This window comes from Anas platyrhynchos, chromosome 3 (genome assembly GCF_047663525.1).
Source record: "Anas platyrhynchos isolate ZD024472 breed Pekin duck chromosome 3, IASCAAS_PekinDuck_T2T, whole genome shotgun sequence".
Lineage (NCBI taxonomy): Eukaryota > Metazoa > Chordata > Aves > Anseriformes > Anatidae > Anas > Anas platyrhynchos.
This window is the reverse complement of record NC_092589.1, coordinates 55,498,007-55,520,794: the sequence shown is the minus strand read 5'-3', so window position 1 is coordinate 55,520,794 and position 22,788 is coordinate 55,498,007. Positions and strand designations below refer to the sequence as shown.

Below are 22,788 nucleotides of genomic sequence, written 5' to 3'. Positions count from 1 at the left end.
ATAAATCCAAAATAAATCTAACAACTTCAAAGAAATGTATTTCTGCTTTACATAGTTATAACTAAGATATGAATCTGGCCCATAGGCACATTAATTTCATAGCAAGTTAAAACATGTACCCTTACTATTGGCAAATCCTTAAGGTTAACAGACATACATGTGCAGTTAGAATAGAAGCTATAGGGGTTTTTATTTATTTATTTATTTTCCCCATCCAGAGTTATTTTTGGTTCCTTCCCCTTTGACACACATTCCTGGTAACAATTAAAAGTGTCTTTTCTTAGTACAAAATTAAAGCTGAAAGCTGATAACCGAGTACTTTATCAAGTACATTTTCTGTTTAAATGCTGATCTAAGAGATGTACATAGAGTAGTAATGTGAGGTATGATTCCTCTTTTATTTGCAGTGGTGTAAATCAGCAGCGGTAGGTTGCAAGGAAAAGGACAGGAAAATGATTCTGTGGATCTGTTCATATTTGATGCCTGTCTATCAAAAGAAGTATGTGACAGAGAAACAGGGAGACCCTGAGCCTTCGTGGGCTCAAAATGATATCTGTGCCTCTTTGTGGAAAGGATACTATGATGAGAAAGAAATGATGAGGTCATTCACAGATTTCCTCTCCCAAAGGAGCCAGAGCTGACTCTGCAACACATTAGTGAAGCATTAATGGAGTTTGCTTTGACCTAGTTGGGGAAGGTAAGATCTGCTGGAAAGGGGGTGCTGCCACTGTCCCTGAAGACCATCATGTTGGAGTTATAGCTCCCATCTCCACTGTGACATGGATGTTGCCTTTGGAGGCTGAGATGTACTTGGCATCTGTGCTTTGCCTGAGAGTAGAATCTACCCCAAATGTGGAAAGAGAACTGGATGACTTTGTCCGTAACAAACTCCTACAGTGAGCTTTCATCCTCAGGGGCTCTATTTATGTAAAATACTGAGTGCCCCAGAATCTAACTGATTTCCTCCAGGAACTCCATAAAGATGTGATGATATTTTGGGGGGGGGGGGGGGGGGGGCAGCCTCAGGAATTCAGGGTTCTTCCCTTCTCATATGACCTGGTATAGCCAGTAATATTTCCTGGGATGATGTTATGCTATCTCACTAGATCTGAGTTTGTAGGTCTAGGTAACAAAAGGTTTTTGGTGGAAAGTCCCTGGGATGTTGATTCATTTCCTCTTTTTTCCATTAGTATCCAGATTTTCTGACTTTCAGTGTGCACAACTAGGAATACTTATTTAATTTAACATTCCTGAGCTTAGGCAAAATGCCAGGAGGAAAAGAATTTATTTTATCAGTGGGTGGGGTTGGCACATGGTGGCACGGCTTTGGGCACTTGCTAGTGGTTGGCAATATCATTTGTTTATTTTTCTTTAACTGTGCACTCTGCCTACACATGGAATTATGGTAATGGGGGCAAATACCCATGAATAGTGATGAAGGAGATCAGCTTCTAAGATCTCCATTAGGATAGAAGGGTGTTAAACTTACAGCCTACAGTCATCTGTCTTGACTCCATGCAGCCTATGCAGCCTATTAACCCAGTTCAACAACATAAGTGAGTTAAAGTATAAAACCCCAGCTCAGGAAAAGTTTCCCTTCACGGCTAGTATGAAGGATTTAAGTTTAAGTCACTGGGATTTAAGCATGTGCTTATTTTCTGAAGTTGGATTTTGCTAAATTTCATTCTTTCCAGCTCAGCTGCAGGACTGCTGTCTATTCTTCAGAGAAAAGATGCAGCCAGAAAGTCAGCATTTCCACTGAGGTGAGCTCTTGCATCCAGAGTCACTGGGTTTCCAAACAGGTTGCAATTACATTTGAAAATGGCCAAAAACAGGGGTAAAATGGTGTTTTTTTCTAGCATGTTTGCTGGAATAAATGCTAACAGTATGGTCACGAGCGGATGAAAAAGACTTGATGTTATATCAAGTTACGTTTTGCCAAACACATAATTCAATGTAAGAGTAAGTGTATGGTTTAGTAAAGAATATAAGAATAAAGAGTGTATTTATGTAAAGACTAGGCTATTTGTACACATGGTACAACACACAAAGGAAACTCATGCAGTGTGAGTAAGGATCATACAGCTGGCCCTTAAAGTCAATAACTGGATGTGACATCTAAACCACACACTTTAAGTAAGGCAGACCCGTTATTTTCCCTGCTATGACATTATTTGAAATTGTTCCAGTGCTTGCAAGCTTATGACACTCTAGAAAAGCAGAGCACATACAACAGCACTTCTGAGCTCCAGCATTGCTCAGAAGACGGGTGCTGTGCTTGGGTCACAACAGCCCCATGTGGTGGTATAGGCCTGGGGAGGATTGGCTGAGACCTCCCCAAGGACCTGGGGGTGCTGGTTGGCAGCCAGCTGAACATGAGCCAGCAGTGTGCCCAGGTGGCACCCTGGCCTGCATCAGAAATAGTGTGTCTGGGGAAATGTTTGTCCCCTGCTTATATGGCACTGGTGAGGCCGCACCTTGAGTACTGTGCTCATTTTTGGGCCCCTCACTACAAGAAGGAACTTGAGTTGCTCAAGTGTGTACATAGAAGAGCAATGAAACTTGTGAATGGACTATGAGGAACAGCTAAGGGAACTGGGGTTGTTTGGTCTGGAGAAGAGAAGGCCAAGGGCAGGCTGCACCACTGCTCTCTAGAGTTATCTGAAAGGAGACCACAGTGAGGAGGGTGTCAGTCCCTTTTCTCAGGTGACCAGTGATAGGACACAAGGAAATGGCCTCAAGTTGTGCCAGGGGAGGTTTAGATTGGATATCAGGAAGAATTTCTTCACAGAAAGGCTGGTTAGGCATTGAAACAGGCTGCCCAGGGAAGTGGTGAAGTCCCCATTCCTGGAGGTATTTAAGAGATGTGTGTGGATGTGGCACTCAGGGACATGGTTTGGTGGTGGACCTGGTAGGATTAGATGATGGTTGACCTTGATGATCTTAAGCATCTTTTCCATCCTAGATGATTTTATGGTTCTATGATTCTAATATAGTTTGGCAGTTTCCTGGGATGAAAAAGACTGCCACACACGCTCATTAAAAGGCTATCTATGCTTTTATCAGAGATACATGTCCACAAGTGATTAGTCAGCTAGTTCTTTGCACTTTTTTGGGATAATGCCTTTTTGTGTAAAGTTGTTTATTTGAAAAATTTGCAAAGGATAAGCTTCATCCCAGCCTTGAATGTGCAGTCTGTTTTGTGAGCATTACTTGTGCATGTGACAGCCCATGTTTAAACCATGGAAACTGTAGGTGTCTTTCTTCTGAGTGTTGAATGTGCTCTGATCATAGTTCCTATAATATTCCAATATATAAATACTCAGTGCAGCTGAGCCTTGTGTTTGGCTTGTGTTAGTCAATATTCATCATGTGTTAAGGGCCAAGTATTCCGGTTAGATTATACCTGTTGTTACAAACTCTGTTCAAGTGAATCCTGTCCACCATGTCATAAAGTCAGATGATGGCTATTTTGCATCACCAGAGATGTTGTCTAACCACAATGCTCAGCCCAGCCCAAAGAGAGCAAGGTACTTGGTCTAGAGCTCCTATGAGGCAATTGGCCATAGGAAAGAAAAACAACTTAGCTAACTGACTTAAAATGAAACATCTCAAGTCAATTCAACAACTTAAAATACTTTTTTTTTTTTTTTATTCCCAGAAGAAGATATATAAATATAATTTTCCTGTGGAAAACAACAATTTTATGGGAACTGCATTTGCTGTTGGGAAGGCATTGTAGTGAGTTATCCTTGATCAGCTTTAAACACTGCAACTTTATGGGGTATTGTATACTCTATATAAACAATACAGTGCTGGGTCCTTTGCTCTGATTTTAACCTGTGGTGTCCTCCTTTCCCTTTCTCTGCTTCCTTTAGTCTGCATTGGCTTTAAAATGCTGACTAGACAAACAGATCATCTAACCTCACCCATCCAGTCATTTTTCAGCTAATTAACTTGTGCTCCCAACCCCCAAGCAATTTTCATGTAAACATGTTTCAGGAAATATGTTTCATTGTGGATAATTCCCTTGCCACCCTCAAGTTCAGGCAGGTGTTTTATTTGTTTTTGTGCAGGTTCTTATTCTCTATCATTAGTCTTTGTAAGTCATTATTTTTGTTTTAACTGCTTTGATCTATTCACTAACTTCAAACTAGTCTTTCTAAGTAAAAGTTGACTCCTGTATGTTTTCATTGATTGATTTTCTTGTTATATGAATGTTCCTAAACACAGCTTAGCTTCATTCAGCTTTTCATCTGTGCTCAAATAAATAAGATTTCTGCCACAAATGAGACCCACAGATCTTTCTTTCCCACAAGTAGAAATACAGATCATCCCATGGCAGCAGCTGTCAGGGAAAAGCCCAGCCTAAATCTCACTGGGGATGCATGTACTACTGCAGGAGCATCCCTGCCGTACCACAAGAGGCTCAACTTCAGCAGGTCACACCATGGAGAAGACCCAGATACTTCAGAAGAACACAAAAGATAGCCAGGGCAGCAGCCCCACTCCAAAGGGGCAGAAATGAGCTCAGGTGAAGCAAACTTCCACTTTGAAATCGTCATTCTTTCTCTTACCTCCAACTTTTTCCTTTCCAAACTCTCATCTCCAGCTGTGACTACTAAGCTTGGCTTAAATTTGAAATAGGTGATGTTGCTTGATGATTATACTTATATAATTATTCTTGGATATTCTCCAGCAGATGCAATAGGTCACGCTCCTGATTTCTCATGAGTAGTTCAAAAGATTGCACAGTCCTGGAGGAAAGGCGGGGCCTCTTGGTATACACATCTTATGAAGAAACATAGGTAAATAAGCTGCCTAAAAATGTGAGTTTTAAAGGATCAAATCACATGACATAATAGAGTACAGGGGTGGTAGCATGTTGTGGTTGCCAGTGAATATTAAATCTTCTCTTCTGACATGCTGAAAACTGAGATAGCATGTCAGACCACTTCTAAATTAACTGGAATTTTGTGTTTGATTATCCAAAGTCCATTAAAAAAAAAGAAAAAAGAAAAAAAAAGAAAAAAAAAGAAAAAAAAAGAAAAAAAAGCTTTGTTTCTTGAAAACTGCTGAAGGGAAGGTGTAGTGCTAAAAAATTTCTGAGTTTTATTGCATTTGGTGAAAAGCATATAAAAAGGTTGCAAAATCACTTAGGGAAACAATGGTACCTATCTAAAACCATTCATGTCTGTAATAGGTCTGCTCGGGTGTACACAAACCTGTATCAATGCCATTATGCTCTCTGAAATGAGCTACATTTTTTTTTTCTCTCTTTGTAACCAAGAAGAACCTTTTAGGATTTTAGGAGAATTCCCCATCATCACCGATACTAGTTACACCTTCATTAGTCACCAGTGGGAAATCCATTAAATCCCCTATAGAAATTCTGTTGATTTCAGCCAAGGGAGCAGCAGAGACGCTGTAAGTCCAGGACCCAGCTGTCAAATAGAGTGTGCAGAAAGCTATGATTTAGAATTTCCTCTCTAGGGTTTCCCAGCAGAGAACCTAAACACAGAGTGTGGGTTAGGGAACCCACATTCTCCCTGGGGAGATAAAACAAACACTCCCAGCAGCCAGAAAAGAATCTGTTCTCATCATATTTACAGCTTGCATTCAAACCAGCTGGGATTTCCATGCTGTGAAACTTGGATCCAGATAAGAACGACTGTGTGGTACTCTGACCCTAAATTTACTCCAAGCTTTAGGGTTTTGTTCACCTCTGGGAATAATGCAAAACGGATTCAGGATGGGCATGGAGGCACAAACATACCTGTGCAATGCCGTTGGCTTCATGGTTAGGGATTCTTGCTGCCTACCTCCATCAGCAAGCCATTGATGGCCTCCATTGGATTTTTTTCTCCTCTTATGGCAAAGATAAATACAAGAAAAAACTTTTTTTTTTTTTTTTTTTTTTTTTTTTTTTTTCAGAAACAGAAGTTATGCAGACATGATTTGACTTGGCAGTAAAAAACAGTGCTGACATGGCTGTGCCACCAGGGCCTGATGTTAGTTCACATGTGGATGCACTTACCTGGTCTTGTATTCTTGTCTTTACTTTATACTGTCCATACTTTATAAAGTATGTTGGGCTATGTTCTGATTTCCTCAATACACAGTGCTGATACGTCTTTTCCAAATAGGCATAATAACTGCCTTCTCAAGGGATAATACAATACATTGCCAACACTGTTAGTATGTGAGGAGTAGCTGCAGCATTCTGCTCGCTGTAATGGCAGACGGATTGGAGAAAGCACTCTCACTTTTCTGTCTCCTACCTACATCACACAAATGTCTCCTTTCCCCCAGTGCTTACTCCTGTGTTTCAGAGAACTTAGAGAAAATGTCCACAAAAATTAATCTATGGTTAGGATTTTAGCTTACTTCCTTCCCTATGCTTCTGAAATTATATAGGATTTAACAAATTGTTAAATTAAATATCTTTACTTTCTCCTCAACTTGCAGATTTGAAAGCAGAGTGGAAACAGGCATGGTTCTGTGTAATCTGTAATATTATTTCCTTCCATTTTCTCTCTTTTCCCTTGAAAGCTAGTTCCCTAGAGCCTACAAATCTGCGACAAATTGGCTGGTGATATTTTTCAATTGTTTGTTGATGGAAAAGGGTGTAAACTGATCTGTGTAACTGGACAATTTTTAAAATAAGTCTTCTATGACACGCAAAGCCCTGCTTTGTCTTCACAAAATTAACTTGTTCTCATAAATAGGCAATGCTTAACAAAATACAGATTTTTTGTTTTTTAATGTGTGTTTCATTAATATTATAGTGTAGTGATGTAAGGTCACGGCAGCAGAGAATTGCTTGAATTTACTCCAGATGTTGCTTAAACTGATTTTTACTCCAGATGTTTGACAATAAAATATAGACCATGACATCTAAGAACTTTTGTAAATGTAATTCACTGTCATAAACTTCTCATCAAGGTGCTAAGGCTCACTGAGGTTATTTGGTGCAGCAGAGGAAGGTTTGTGCCCTTACTGGGGGAAATTTCTAGAAGTAAGCTCAACTGTAATACCAGCCACTAGAAAATGCCACATGGGAGAAAGACAATGGCAATCTAGAAAAGCACCCTGATCAGACACCGTACTTGGTTAGGAAGGAAATAAATCACATTGCATATAGAGCCATCAGAAACCGGCATTCGTGACTTCTGCTGTCAACTGATCTCTGATTTAAACAAGCTGTGTTGCATACATCATTGTCAAAACTTTTTGATAAAAAAGAGCAAAAGTAGAAGTTTTAGACTTAAGTTTAAAACAGGCAATTTGTGTGGGGTACTAGAAATCCAGAACACTATTTATTCCATCTTTTATTTTATTATTATTTTTAATTGCATTAAATCGGTAGAGCACCTTGTGACTGACACTCATGGTATTGACACTATCATTATTTTTCACATTTCAAATTTTCACTTGTGGCTCTGAGAGACACCTTGTGCTGAATCAACCCATGCTCCCTACCAGCTGTCCACTGCACCCTTCTACCAGAGCTATCTTCTCCGCTGCCAAGTTGCCACACAGCCTAAGTGCTTGTACTGAGGCTGATGCAGTGCATGCAAATAAATAAGGCTTCAGCTAGGGCTGAGGGACATTTCAGTGTCCCAATTTAAACTGTCCTAGCTGTATTTGTCAGCAGATGGTAGCCATTTTTGTGAAGTTTAGACAATTGCCAACTGAATGGTTACAGAAGTCAGATGCAGTTGAAGCCTCAGCAAACTCCAAAAAGTTAGGTCACAATTCAGAAACATGCATAGGTATGGCGTCTGCTTTGGGTACTTGAGTAGCTCAAGTTTAATTCTGCCATGAACCTGTCCGTAAAGCCAGGCATGATCTCTAGTGTGACTGAATCAGGGGCATGGCTGTTTGTCGTGGTTTTGGCTGGGATAGAGTTAATTTTCTTCCTAGTAGCTGGTATGGTGCTGTGTTTGGATTTAGGATGAGAATAATGCTGATAACACACCAATGTTTTAGTTGTTGCAGAACAGTGCTTACACAGAGCCAAGGACTTTCCAGCTCCTCATGCTGCCCTGCCAGCAAGGAGGCTGGGGGTGCACTGGAAGCTGGGAGGGGACATGGCCAGGACTGCTGGCCCAGGCTGGCCAGAGCTATGTCCCATGTCATGTGGCATCGTGTTCAGCAATAAAACTGAGGGGGATGGCTGGGGAAGCTGCTGCTGCTTAGTGTCTGGCTGGGCATCAGTCAGCAGGTGGTAAGCAGTTGGAAATCACTTTCTTTGTTTATTCTTTTTTTTTTTTTTTTCTTCCTGTCTTATTAAACTTCCCTTATCTCATCCCACAAGTTCTTGCACTCTTCTTTTCGGTTCTCTCCCCCATCCCACTGAGGGTGGAGAGTGAGTGAACAGCTGTGTGGTGCTGAGCTGCCTGCTGGGTAAAGCTACAACAGTCCTTTAACAAATTTGTTATAAACATGATATCCATTTAATAGTTGCTGGTCACAACACTGATTTATTTGTTCACAGTGTTGACTTATTTGTTCCACGGGTTGTTTTTCTTAACCCCTTTCTTGTTGTTTATCACCTCTGGGGGCTGGCCTAAGTTTGTTTATGTTTTTGCCAGTTTGTATGAGCTCATGTTACACTGACTGTGAATTTAATCTGGTGTTTGTACTCAGTATTGCCATCATTCTTGCACTTCAGGAATCCTTTCATGGAAACTATTAACAAATACACATACATTCTTTACTTTTTCTCCTCCAGGCTAGTTACATTAGCTCTTGAAATTTTTGAATATTCTTGGGATGTTCAAACTAACATGAACCTATTGCTATATCTTCTGCATGTGCTTTTGGTTTTGTCTAAAGTTAAATAACTATTTAAGAATACCACCCTGAGATCCGCCCTCTGTCAGGATGGTTATGGGTGGCAGGGGGTGTGGGAACATCTGGACAGGCATCTATCATGGTTGTCACCTCTGACGGTTTTATACTTCACACCTGAAGAAGTGCTGAATCCTAAAAATCTGAAAGAATGTTTTAAAAAAGTATGTCCTGACCCTGGAAATGCCAGAGGGATACAGATCACCACACTGTGCTGGGGCCTGACTTATGCCTAACACTACTCAATGCTATTCAGCATGGTCAAGAGGAAGAAAATACCTCTGGATCTGATCCAAATCCTGCAACAGGCTGGCTAATTCAGCTCCGATGACAAACACTGTGGCTAAACCAGAGAACCAACCTGTGGCAGTATCAGTCATCCCTACAATCAAGAAGAAACAATGGGAGTAGAAGCCAATTTGTTTAGGAAGAGAAGGAACTTCTGCTAGAAGGGAGAAGGAGGAAGGAGTGAATGAGGCAGGCTACTCCAAAGTAGGGCCATCACGACATCAGGAGGAGGAAGGGACAGATCTCATAAACACAGCAGTAACTACCTATCCCTGTCCCTGGGTGAGCTTCAAGCTGTGCAAAAAAAAGATTTCAGCCATCACCCTGGCAAAGTATCTTGCCACTAGGCTGCTCCCTTGCTGGGATAATGGGGCCAACAGAAATGGAGTAAAAGGGCAAGCAAGCCAAGCAGCTGGGATCCCTTGCTTGGGAAGGGGGCATGGACAAAGTGATTGGAAAAGGGACCCAAGGCCTTCACCTCTGGAGGTGAGTCCTGTCAGGGGTAAAGGAAAGGTTCAAGGCAGATGTTGACGACATCTTTGTAGATGTCAAAGGTAGATGTTGTATGTTACCCAGGCAATTGGACTGCCATGGAGGGGGGTATGCAAGGAATTAGCCATGTTGGAGGTGATTTATGATGACCTGGACAATGACCAGATATCCAAAGATCCAGATGAAGTCAGGTGCACGTAACCCATGTGGTGGAAGTCTGTATGGAGCACACCATCATCGTATGCCAGCTCATTGGCAGTAATGACCTGGAAAGACCAAAAGGGACAAACAGTGGATGAATTGGCTGGCCAATTCTAGCAGTATGAAGAAAGTTTCTCTTCCTCCCTACAAGCCTTCACCTCAACTCTGGAGAAACTGGTTCATCAACTCAAAGAGAGAGAATGTCTTCTCTCCCACCGCACAGACCAGTATCTCAGCGTTCCTCTGCTCGACAGTACTGCAGCCAGAGGATGTGAGCCCTGGCATTCCTCCACTATTGATTTGTGAATGACTATGCAAGGACAAATCAAAATACTGTATTGTGACTTAATTCAGTGAAAGGAAAATATTCCTTCTGCTTAGTTTTGCCTGAAAACCTTAATATTATTTTTTTTTCCTTTTCTTTTGAAGTTTGACTTTCGTTAAAGTCAGTGAGACCTCAAAGTGCCTTTTGCAAAGTTGTTTTGGACTGTCTGCTAGTAACAAAAAATAATGTTGCTATTCTACTAAAAGGATTGTCTTCAAACTCTATCAAAGAAAATCCTATGATGCACCATGTCATACAGTCAGGTGATGGCTGGTTTGCATCACTGGTGATGCTGTATAACCACAACACTCCTCATGATTGCAACAGAATGATATAAGGGATGAACACCTAATATGCACATGACATTGTGTGATAGAGATCACCATCTCAACTTGTTGCGTGAGAATTTTGAACTTCGATTTCCAGTAGCATGAGGAATAGGTTACATTTATTTGGCAGCATTGATTTTGATCTCTGGCAGCACTACCAAAGCATTTTGTGAGAAAAAAAAAAAATAAATGTGTGAAAAACATTATCTTTCTATTTTAACATGGATCACATTCCATGTGATCATAATAAATCATGTGATGATTACATCAAGTGACAGGGTTAAATACACTTCATACTTCCCAGGATTTCTGAGCCCAGTATGACCAAAATGATCTTCGAGATAGAACTGAATGCAGACAAAATAATGGCTGGTATCTAATTTGTAATATCTGCTTTATCAAAGAGCAACTTCTTTTGATTATTCTCTTTTCTGTGGAGTATTTTTCACACATTTCCAGAAATGCGTGATGTAATCCAAATGACTGTCTCATTCACTACTTATATATCATACATGCATGAGTGGTGTCTTTCTGGGGACTGACTTTTACACCATTACCATCCTGCAGGGTGGTTATTGGGAGACATGGCACTTTCAGATGCTGAAGAGCAGGCATTGCAGGCTAACTGACTCAGTACTATATTATGTATTATTACTTGCTTCTGCAGTATCTGTGTTTTTGTTTATGCCCTTTGCCTTCCTACTTTTTGATGTGTTGGGCCTGCCAGCCCCTGTCCTTAGAGTTTCTCCATCCCCTATCACACTCTCCCTGGCACTCAGACCACCCTACTGCAGCTGCTGCCACCCCCCTAGCCTTCAGTTCCTTCCCTGAAACACAGCCCTCAATGTTGTTGCAAGGCCATTACCAGCACCAGCACAACGGTAACTAAAACTAAACAATCCTGCCTTCTTCTTTGGACACCTCTGCCCTCAGGAAAACATGATTCCTATACCACAATGCCAGGCACGTGCCTGCAGTTTGGTGGTTATCTCAGGCTGGTTAGAAGACAAGCTCCTTGAGGCACAGCTAAACCCTAGGCTGTATTGTCTGTATCAGCCCGACTGCACCTTTGGCACATTGCTCGTAGGAACACACGTAATACCAGCCCACAAAAATCAAGAACTGTTATGCTGTTAAACCCTTTCCAAGATGCAGGTTTCAAAAGTAAAGTGCTTAAGGACTTCTGAGTCATATTGAAGGAGGAGGAATGAGTCAAGTTAAAGGGTTACTAATGTGTATGGAGAAAATAGTTTCAAAATTAAAATAACTTCATCCAGCATCTCAAAGCTGAATATAGACAAAATATACATAGCTTGTCCTGACTGATTCATTGGAACTTTTTGGCTGGCTTGAGTTGTTTCTTTTTCCTTTCCACAGGTGTGTAAATAACCAGATATTTGGACAAGAAAAAAAAAAAAAAGATGAATCCTCTTGTAGACTTCTGGATATGCTGAACACATCAGAACTGCACAAGAACTTTCTGCTTAGAGATGCTATCACCTACCTAAACTTCTGAAAAAAGGTCTGCCAAGTCACTGCTGAAGCCACCAAGAAGACTGAGGTAATTATTGCCATCTCCTGTTTTATGCAAACTCTATAGCACAATTAAAACTGCAAAAGAATATATCACATTCATGAAATGAAACATAAAAACGAAACAAGCAAACAAACAAAACCCACCTTGGAAGCTTTTGATATCAGCTATTAGCCAGGTATCAAAAGACTAAAGAGTTAAATTGGGAGTATAAAGAGATGTGAATTCCATAAAGATAACTAAGCGTAGCAATAGAAGGATGTTTCCCAAAAAGCACAGTTTTCATTTCGTTCAGATTATATACCCTTCATAACTTGGCTATTTATCTATAGCTATCTTTTGAAGTACAGAATGCTGAACCTAATTCTGTTTGTATTGAAGTTGGTGAGAGATTATTCACTGATTTTTTGTACAAAAACTTTTTGTGTGCCAGCACTGTGCCTCCCTTCAGCATTTGAAAAAGAGATGTACACAGCAAATGTCACAGTCCGTGCTCACAAGAAATTTTTAACAGACTTTGACAAAGAGTAAAACCAACATGTGATGTCTGAGATTACCACCAAATGTGGTTTATTTCATTTAATAAATGGTCCAATGAAGACCACTGGTCTTTAGAAACAGTAGTTGCTTAATATTTTGAAAAGGTACTGTATACCCAGAAGAGACTACAAAGAAGTTGTCATAAACTGCACATATATCTCAAAATTATCTGTATAAGTACAAGAACATTTGTGCATTAGAGACAATGGGAAAAATGAATGTAGTGAGGTACAAAGCACTTTGTCTGTCCAGTGGAAGATTCATCTGAGGTTTGATTTTATCTCTATTGGAGTGAACAGTTCAGTATTTCAAAATGAAGTCATTCAAACTTTCCAGCACCCCAAAGACAACTCATTTGCCCATCATCAAATCTTCTAAAACATCTTAAAAGATATATATATATATATATATATATATATATACATATATATATAAGTCCTCAGGATGATGAAAAAGAAACAAAATCTCATTCTATTCTGCTACCATGAAAAATGGATCAATGCAATGCAAAATTCCAGTAGTTCCATTTATATTTCTTTATGGCCTATTTCAGCTCTCCAAATTAGAACTTACACTGCTGACCCTCCCATCATTACATTACTATAGCAATGGCATGATAATGATGATAGCATTTTGGTTACAACAAAGAGAAATCTGTCCCACTTCAAAACATTATGAATTTAATCCTACTCCCATTGAATTCTCACTTTTCTTGGCTTCAATGAGAGCAGGATCAGGATGCATATATTTTTCACAGAGATGTGTGAAAAATAGCCCCAAACTCCAGCCGTTAGAGACTTTGGTTTACTTGGCAGAGGAAGACAGTATTACTCAAACATGTCTTTGTTTGTTTGTTTGTTTTTGTTTGTTCATCTGTACTTTTTGTTCCTGCAGCTACAATGTTTGAAGGAGCTAGCCATTGTAAACGGCATTCATGAGAAAAACATATGGAATCAGAAAGAGCTGGGAATGCACTACCTGTTTTTATTTCTGAGATTTTTTCTTTAAAAAACAAAAAGCTAAAATACTAAAATGCAAAATATTAAAATGCAAAATACTAAAAGTAAAATGCCCACTTGAGCTTTCCCTATTTTGTAACTATTCTCAAACTCAGTGCTAAGAATTGTTTGCACAAGTTGTGCCAGCTGCTTAATGGTTAAAGACTTCACCTTTCTTCACATTAAAGCAGCAGGGAAGGAGACACATGGGGAGGTACTTGCAATTATGAACAACATAACTGATCATCTAAAGGCCATCTGGAAAATTTGCCTGCCGATGGACAAACTGCTGGTGAAGGACATTTAACACTTAACACCCAACAGTATGTGATGTTTACACAAGTTACAGACTTAGGGGCAAGCTATCTGGCACCAGTAGTTTCTGTTTGGCCTTCCACGCTGCTTTAAACACATGAACCTACATTTTCAGAATTGTTTCTTCATTTGAAGTAAGCTAAATGCACCAATCAGCTATATTTTCCATTAAGATTTCCCTGAAGAAGCTAACAGTTTCTCTTATTTACTTTGACCATTTTTATTGTTTCTTATGGGGCTCTTAAATTACATATTAATTATAGACTGAGTTTTATACTTCCTGACTTACAATAGCCTATTTGACTAAGAGGAGCTCATCTTTGGATTTTTAATAAAAACAGCTATTCTATCATTTCACCAGGAAGTGGAAATATTTTTTCACATATATGATTTTTCCCTTAAATGAGTCATCTTAGCTTAGCCCACAGCATTAAGGTTTCATTCCACAAAGTACTTAAACACAAGTGTAACTTTAAACATATGACTAGTGGTACTGTTTCAAAGGATGGCTCATGCCTGTGCATTTACAAATGCTGAAAAACCTCGTTGAATCAGCAGCTTCAGCAAAAGTGGCAAAGCTACATTTCTCTGGATCATATTTAGTTGCTTTTTTTTTTTTTTTTTTTTTTTTTTTTAAGCATAGGTCTTATAAACAAGAAAAACAGTGGGGAAAATCCATGATTCAACTGGCATTTAACAGAGGACATAGCAATTATAGTCAAACATAGAGTCCTGTGAAACCATGCCTGTTAGTAAATACTCTCAAAGACAGAAAAAAGATTCATGCTCCACCTGGCAAGTCATCCATTTCTGAACCTATTTTGTTCAAATGTACTAGGAGCCTGACCTACAGACTGCGTTACTGAACATAGACTAGTGCGGTAAAAACCCAGCCACCCAACACTGATCACAATAAAGCTAGCATTTTATCAAAAAATAGCAAAATATTGCTATATAAAAGAATTTTCCAATACAGTAACACTGAATGAAATGAGAGTTGTGAAGCCTTTGGGATATATATTTTATTTTTCCATTGTATTTGGCTCCTTTCAGAGCATAAACAAAGGGTTCATGGTGCTTCTGTCTTTCCCCTGCTTCTCCAGGCAAAAGGATTTCTGTTGATCACTTTAATGTGACATCTACATGTATGTGTTCACTGGTTTTGTTAGGAAGAGGTTTATATTTTGACACAAACACTGCAGAGGAAATTGCCAGGGAGCAAAAGGAGGTAGGCTTCATAAAGACTTTACTTAGGCAGTATGTATACGAAGGATCTCATTCACTTTACTGTCAATTAGGCTGTTCTAGACCAAATCTTGACCATGCCAGGGGGCAGTGAATGGAAGAGCTGCTACTGGCCTCCAGAGCAAGAATTCACCCAGAAATCTGCCAGCATTCCTGAATGGGGTATACCGCTTCCACTCCTTATGTCAAAACCCTGTAGCATCATTTTCAGTCATGCCTAAAATTACCTTGGATATGGTCCCATGGGAGCTTCAGGTGCCCAGCTTTGAAAAACTTGCCTGCTCCTCCCTTGTGCAGCTAGACAAATTAAGCTATGCAAGAGCTTAGAGGAACCCCAGTTCTCAAGTTTTTTTGAACAAATTTGAGTAAAATCTCCTTAGATCTCACTTGAAATACTCAGAAAATGTCCCATATTAGCCTGTAACTTAAAGAGAGCTTTCAAGATTACTGAAAGGACTTAAGTGTTCAGATCTTGCTAATGTTTGTCAGGAATGTTACGGGTACATTGATGGATGAGCATGTCATCTCACCCACTTCTGAGCTGTGTATATTTGCCCTCTGCTGATCTGTTCCTGTGACCATTGAATGGGGAAGCCACTAGGCTCCAAACTTTCTCTCAGACTTATTATAAATATGAAACCAAGCAGGACTTAGTATAAAAACAAGCATATTCCAGTGGCCAGGACCAGGGTCACCTCTGCTTTTTCAAAACAAGTAATTTTGAGAAAATACCAGTGCAGGTCTTTACAAATAATTTGCTGTATATAGAAGGGCAGAATTGCTTTGGCATGGGTACGGATCCTGATCTAAAGGCCATTGTTTCTGAGTTGCTCAGCATATTGTACCTTTTATGTCTTCCTGTGCTGGAGATTTTTTGTCTCTGTCCTCCCATGACCATGAAAATCCACTTTAAAACTGAAGAACAAATGCTAAAGCATATAATGTCATAAACTAAACAAAAAGCCACAATAAAAAAAAGTAGGCCCCAAACTAATAAGTTGCAAATACAGCTCTGCATGTGTGGGAGGGACAGAAAATTGAGGGCTGGATTACAATCTTGAACCCTAGCTGGATACTTGTGGTGCCTTTTCTCTTTCAAGGAGCATGTGAGAGGTGCCAGCCTTCCAACAAAACATTAAATATTTAAAAACAACAACTCCACTCATCTGGTGGCTGCAGTTGAAAGAGCAAGCATCAGTCCATTGTTTGGCTTCTGCCGTCATCTTGTACACACAGAAAGCCAAAGACTCCAAATAATTTTGTGGCCTGGGGCATCAACAATAAACAATGTATATTTGATGTGTTGGCCTAATTTCTGTCTGGCTAATCTGCCATTTTGAAGCTATTTGCATCCATTTTATTTTATTTTATTTTATTTTATTTTATTTTATTTTAGTTTAGTTTAGTTTAGTTTAGTTTAGTTTAGTTTAGTTTAGTTTAGTTTTTAACTCTAGTTCTTTATATGCCCAGTGATCTTTCTCTGTACATTTCTGAAGTCCTACAGTTTCCTATTTCGGATGCTATTCTGAGGAAGAGGTAACCAACATACTATTTTACACTAAAAGACCACTGTAGAAATGATTTTTGCAGAAATTTGTAATTCCAACCTGGTGAACTCCTTGTTTGTCATGACACTTTTAAAATACATTATCACATTATCAATTTTTGGGGCAAAAGTTCTGAAAGAGGGGGAAAGGAAATATAACTATCCTTGCAGTGGAGACAAAGAATACTTACTGATTGTGGTTTCCAAAGTTTTTTTGGCAGATTTCTGCTATGAAAATTATTGTCCTGAGGGGAGGCTGTAAACCTATTTTTGAAGATCAGTTTGTTTTAAGAAGGACTATTGTACTTCAGATAATTGCTTTACCCTTTACATATGATTTATAAGCTCTTCCAACACTTGTGGTACCAACATTTGTTTGTGACTTTTATTGCTCTCAGAGCAGTCACTGATTCAAATGACAGAGCTGTTCTTTGGTCTATGCAAAGCTATATTTTCAGGCAACTAAATAGCTCCTTTTTCCTCTCCATTCCTCTGAGCTCCTCTCCCTAGCATTTCCCTTTGCATCCAAGGCTCAACATGACCAAAGAGCCAACTTTTCTTAGAAGAAAGAGTAATATACAGTCTAAGGAAGCATTTTGTAAAATGTAGTAATTATTAGAGGAAAAAATTGCTTGTGATGAACGTACAGGGAATATATCAATGCTGATCTGTGATGAAGGAATGGGAGATATGAAGTTCTCAGCAATGAAGATAAAAAAGTGGTAGTGTACAAAGCAAACTGTTGAGCATGATTTATCATTTCATTTTCAAGCTGTTATTTACCATAGTGGTGCTTCACTGGTACCAACAGCGTTGCTGCGAGGGCAAGTGCGACAGAGTCAAGGCTGTCTCCTCCAGATTACGTCCACGTGTAGATGTGAGGACAGCTGGCCACATAAGGGTATGAGTCATAAAACCTAAAAGGCTTAGAAGGAGTAAGCCTAAAAGGCTTAGAAGGCTGAGCCATTCCACAAGGGCTAGACTGGGGAAGTGAGCAAATTTTGCACGTGAATCCTGAAAAGGCCTTGGCCAGGAGACATTCACTGCTCCGTAGAGCTTGACCAAGCCTGACCTGAGGCTCTGGGGCAGCTGTGGCTGCAGTGAACCAGCTGTGGTTAGCCACCTTATTGCCCTCCTTCCTACCCCTGCCTTGCCCTTTCAGCAGCCCCCCTGCCACTGATGACTGCCTGCCAGGGCAATTACATGGAATCATTTCCAGAAGCTCCTCAGCTGCTCGCATGCACAATCAATCGGTGGTGAGGCTGTTAGAAGGAGGTTCATTTGGGCTGTACACCCAAAGTTACTGTTAAATACCCTAATCTGAAAACATTTAAGCATGTTCTTCCCATTGACTGCAACAGCATTACTTCCATGGCTAAATTTAAAGCACTTCAGCATCAGTCTTTGTAATTTTCTTAGCGTTGCATGAGCTGCTTGTGACAGAGCATGGCTTTGAACCTCTTTCTTTTGAAACTGAGTTAGGCTGTCTCAACCACAAGACCACAGGTATTTTATGAGACTTCTCATTAATGTTTGCAACATGTTTTAAGGCCTGAAGATTTGACAATGCTATAGAAGATACTGCAGCACTAGCTTGTTTTCCAGCTTTCCAGAGAAAGTCATGCTGAAATTATGGAGTTTTTGATTCCAATGAGGTTGATTTTCTCCACAGTTGTGATACTGCTGCTGATCTACTTGAAACATTTAAATACATGACAATTAGTGGAAAAAAAAAAGTCAAAGCACCTGTCCAGATATCAGGTATTATTTTTAAAGCTGAGCAAATACTAAAAAAGAAAAAAAAAAAAAAAAAGTGTATTTCCATCTTACATCCTTTAAAAGATGCAATGAGAACATTCTGTCTCCTTCTGTGGCCATACAGCTTTTCAGAAAGTTCTGCATAGGCAAAGGAACCCAGATTCAGCCAGGCTGGTCTCAAGTCCTTGTCTGGTGTTTCCTGATGCCTGAAGACCTAAGTCAGGGGGTGAATAGGAGTTAAAGTGATTTAGGTAGGACATGGGCTTCTTGAATCTGGGTACATTTGTGTGCCTTTGATAAATGATGGCTGGAAACAGCCATAACAGATGGAGCAGATGCTGTTTCTGCTAATTTTTCAAAGTGCTTTCCCCACTACACCTTTTCTTTGCTTGTGTTAAACTCCCAACAGTGGCTTTCCATTTGGGAACATAATTTTTCCGTATCTGATCACACTGTCTGGTGGGGTGTATTCCAGCCAAATCTTTCTCCTTATGTGCCATTTGGGTGGGGAAATAAGGGCCAGATAAAATCTTCTATTAATGTACACAAAAATCTTGCAATTTACTTTAAGTTTCTATTTAAGCATTGACACTAGTGAGTTTTGTAATTTTACACAAATCATGTTTGTGCTCAGCTTACATGAGAGTCAGCTTCACAGCCAGGTAAAGGGACCCAAGGGAGTTCAATGTAAATTTATAATCCTGTTTCTATTAACTATGATAAACACGATATGTATTTATAATACATTTATATCTTGCAAAATAGTTTTGCGATCTTCTTCTAAAACATATGCTACCTCAGCACAAGGTGCAGTGGAGGAAATGACTTCTGTGCAGTGATTTGAGACTCATTCAATAAAACCACCTTGTGGACTGAAAATGTAAACATATAGTAGTAACTCAAGGCCTATTCCCACATGCTTGAATTAAAATAAATTACTCAACAAAGTTTAGAGGATTTTTCTTTGAGTAAAAACTTCAGAAGATCTTTGTACTTACTGCTTAACTCAGTTTAGCACAGCATCATCAGCACACATGTATCCCTGCATCTTTATATGTAGACATAAATATACCTATGGCAGCAGCCAGTGGCATGCAACTTTCATATAGCTAGAAACCTGTGAAGGTTGTTTTAAACCTGAATGGAAAAAGGGAGGGACAATCCAAGCATAGGATTCAATGCAGCTCCTATCCTAAGGAAATATTTAGTTCAGGAACCTTATACTGGAAATAATAATAATAATAATAATAATTTTTATATTAATATTAATATTATTAATTCTATAAGCAATACGATAGAGTCATTGATGAATGTGGATCTTGCTAACTTTACTTTGGTTACTGATAAACTGGCCAGAAGCATAGCCCTCTTTATACCATACATATTGTGCTATGGCCAAGTATAAATAGATATAAAATTAAATGAATTTAGCAAAATCATTAGAACCACTCTGGCATCCATCTCTTAATCTCTTTTTTTCTTACTCCTTTGTACTCAGAAACATTTCATGGCTTAGAAATTTTTCCATTAACTGGAGTTAGCAATTTATTTTTATTTCAATAGTTATTTCAGATATTTAGAAAGGAAATAACATACTGGATAAATAAAAAAATATGGTATTTCTCAACAATTCATATTATTAACCTTTAAGTGGTGAGGAGATGGAACTATAAAGATGAGATGAAATGATTTGGTCCAGGTCACCAAGAGACATGGCGACAGCACTGAGATCAGAATTCGTATCTTTTTGACATTTCCTTTTCCTTGTAATCCAGTATTTCATTTAAGGCAAAACTTTTTGTATAGCCAGTCTGATCTGAAATGTCTATTTTTGTTTTATTGAATAGAAAACTTAATAGCTTCATTCAAATCAGAATTCATGAAAGTATTACATGAAATGACAGTACAGCTTGGTCACTCAGTTCTCTCCAAGGCACAGGGAAGGCACGTCCAGGACATTGTTTTTCCGAAGCAATAAAGCCAGGAAGTTCCTCAGGCTGTCCTATTTACTCCATCCAGCCAAAAGAGACTCTCTTATATACCTAGTATTCAAGTGAGGACTATGCAGACTTATTTGTCTTACCAGGGTACACCAAAATCTTCCATACGGTCATGTATAGAAAAGAGATCCATCACTAACAGTTCTGTTATCCAGGTGAGAAGTAGGATGTTGATTCTTGTGCAAGAAGTTGCTCCATTAGTGTGACTTTTTAAAATTACATGCTTAATGGAACCAAACCCAGTTCTGTACCTGACTCACATTGAGTCATTTAATTTACAGCTGTTGCAACTTCCCAATGAACTTTAAATACTCACTGACCTTACCGGGAAGCTCTAAATTCTAGTTAGGTAGGATCAGATTCTCTTGCTGTCATGGAAAAAAGCCCTACGGACTTCTGTGGACCATGTGTGTGAATAAGGTAATGCTTGGAAAGTCATATGTAAACACTAATTTTTTAGTACTGGCAGTAGCCGTGAGGTACTCTGAATCATTATGAGTGAGGTCAGGGAATGACCATTCCCCTAATGATCATCTGAGGATTGTTGATAAATGCAAAAAGGGGATTTTTTTAACCATACACAGGCTTTTATTCCTAATATTTTAAATTTGTCCACTTTCGCAGCCTTAAGACATTGCAATATGCTGACCATACTAAATATTCAATTAGGTAGAAAAATTACTTTTTGTGGCCTTGAACAGAAAATCAACTTTTTAAACTTGGTATGTGATCTTTGGCTAACCACTTGTTTATTCATCCCTCTAGAGATAAGTGACAGTAGTTACCTCTGAGGCCAAGGGGCCTTCTGCCCAAGTCTGACTGTAGGCCAGGATGGAGCTGCTGGGGAACACCAGCAGCTGTGTGCCCTGAGGCAGCAGGACCTGAGGCAGCAGGAACTGCCTGTTGAAAGACTGGCTAGGAATGACAAAAGGGGCTGAAAAATGCAGAAAGAGAAAATTCTGTCCCTGCAATTCTTCTTGACAACTTTGCTGCTACCTGGTACATGGACACCAGAGCCAGAAATTCCTCCAAAAATATGCTGCAGCCACATGAAGTAAAGTGATAATCTGTTCCAAACGCATCAAACTCAAAAGTGTTCAATGTGTTTTGCTGTTTTGTTTGTTTGTTTCTGTGTGTGCATCTGTGTGTGTGCTAAATCAACTATCGTCTGTCACCATGAAGACAGCTTAAAATTTGAATACAATCCATATTGTACATTTTGGCTACTTTGTGAGAAATGTGATCATCTATCTGCCATGGATGACTTAAATCCAAGCTGGTGACCTGGTAGCAGGCAGGTTTTGTATTGAAATCTGTGTCTAAGGGGCAGATCAATCAGACTGTGTTTAGATAAAACAGTAAATCTGATGTTAAACCAGGCTAAAGCCAACATATTGCTGAAATGATGCAAACTTTCCAATGATTCACATATATATATATAATTTATTTGTTTATTTTTATCTTGGAAAGGGAAATTTTTCCCAGTAGACTTTATGTTGTAAAAGAATCACATGTGCTGCTTCTGCTGGCCAGCTGCTAGGATAAAATCCTGAAGGTGACATAAACACTGTAGCATCCTCTGCTAACTTGACAGGGGTGCAGTTGTGGGATTAAGACTGCTTTGTAAATCTTTGTTGATGGGTGATGTGACAGTGCACAGTGCCATGACCTGCCATGACTGTAGAGCCATGATCTGGTCTACGCTGAGCTGTGTGCTGCCAGACCATCCAGGTGAAATAAGCTGTTGATCCTTTGAAAATCTGGTCTTGAAGCTGGGGGGGGGGGGGGGGAGGGGGGGGAAGAAAAGAAGGAAGAAAGGAAAATGAAAAAGAAAATGAAGAAAGCAGGGAATCAACAAACAGTTGGTCTGAATGTTCTTTTAAATCAAATCACTGATCACTGTTATCACTGTTATCACTGTTATCACTGGAAAATTACAACTAATGAAAAAATGTGCACAACTGGAGAGCTGGTATTGGGCCCTGCCACAGCAACATAAAATTCACATGTGGCTGCAAGCATGGAAAGGGAACCAACATGTTTCCTGATACTCCATACTGGCACAAAACTTGTAAACTAATCCATAGAGCATCTGAAGATGTGCATGTAATTTTTTGATTCATAGACATCAGAGAGAGAAAAAAATATTTTTTATTATTATTTCTTCAGGCAATGAGTATTTTCTTGAACAAAACTATCTTAATCTACAAACAGAACTAATTGCATCATGTCAACTGACTACTAGTTAATCTCGTCTCAAATAAAGAAGGCATTGAGATGATTTGATTATGAGAAAAATCAACTCAAAAGAACAGTTACAATCTGGGCTTTAAAAGAGCACAGGTAAGCAACTTGGCTAGG

The 22,788-nt window shown here is 39.3% G+C and overlaps 1 long non-coding RNA gene across 4 annotated transcripts in view; it reads left to right on the top strand.

The window, feature by feature from the left end:
• The window catches only part of LOC119716514 (uncharacterized), a 74,860-nt gene that overhangs the window by 49,584 nt on the left and 2,488 nt on the right, over positions 1 to 22,788 (top strand). Inside the window, exons 3-4 of one of the 4 annotated variants that reach the window (XR_011808318.1) lie at positions 11,869 to 12,052; positions 21,193 to 21,538. This is a non-coding gene — a long non-coding RNA (uncharacterized lncRNA). Of the gene's footprint in view, positions 1 to 11,868; positions 12,053 to 13,459; positions 14,210 to 14,981; positions 15,171 to 21,192; positions 21,539 to 22,788 lie in introns of those variants that run through there. The other 3 variants (XR_011808321.1, XR_011808319.1, XR_011808320.1) reach the window with 3 other exon arrangements.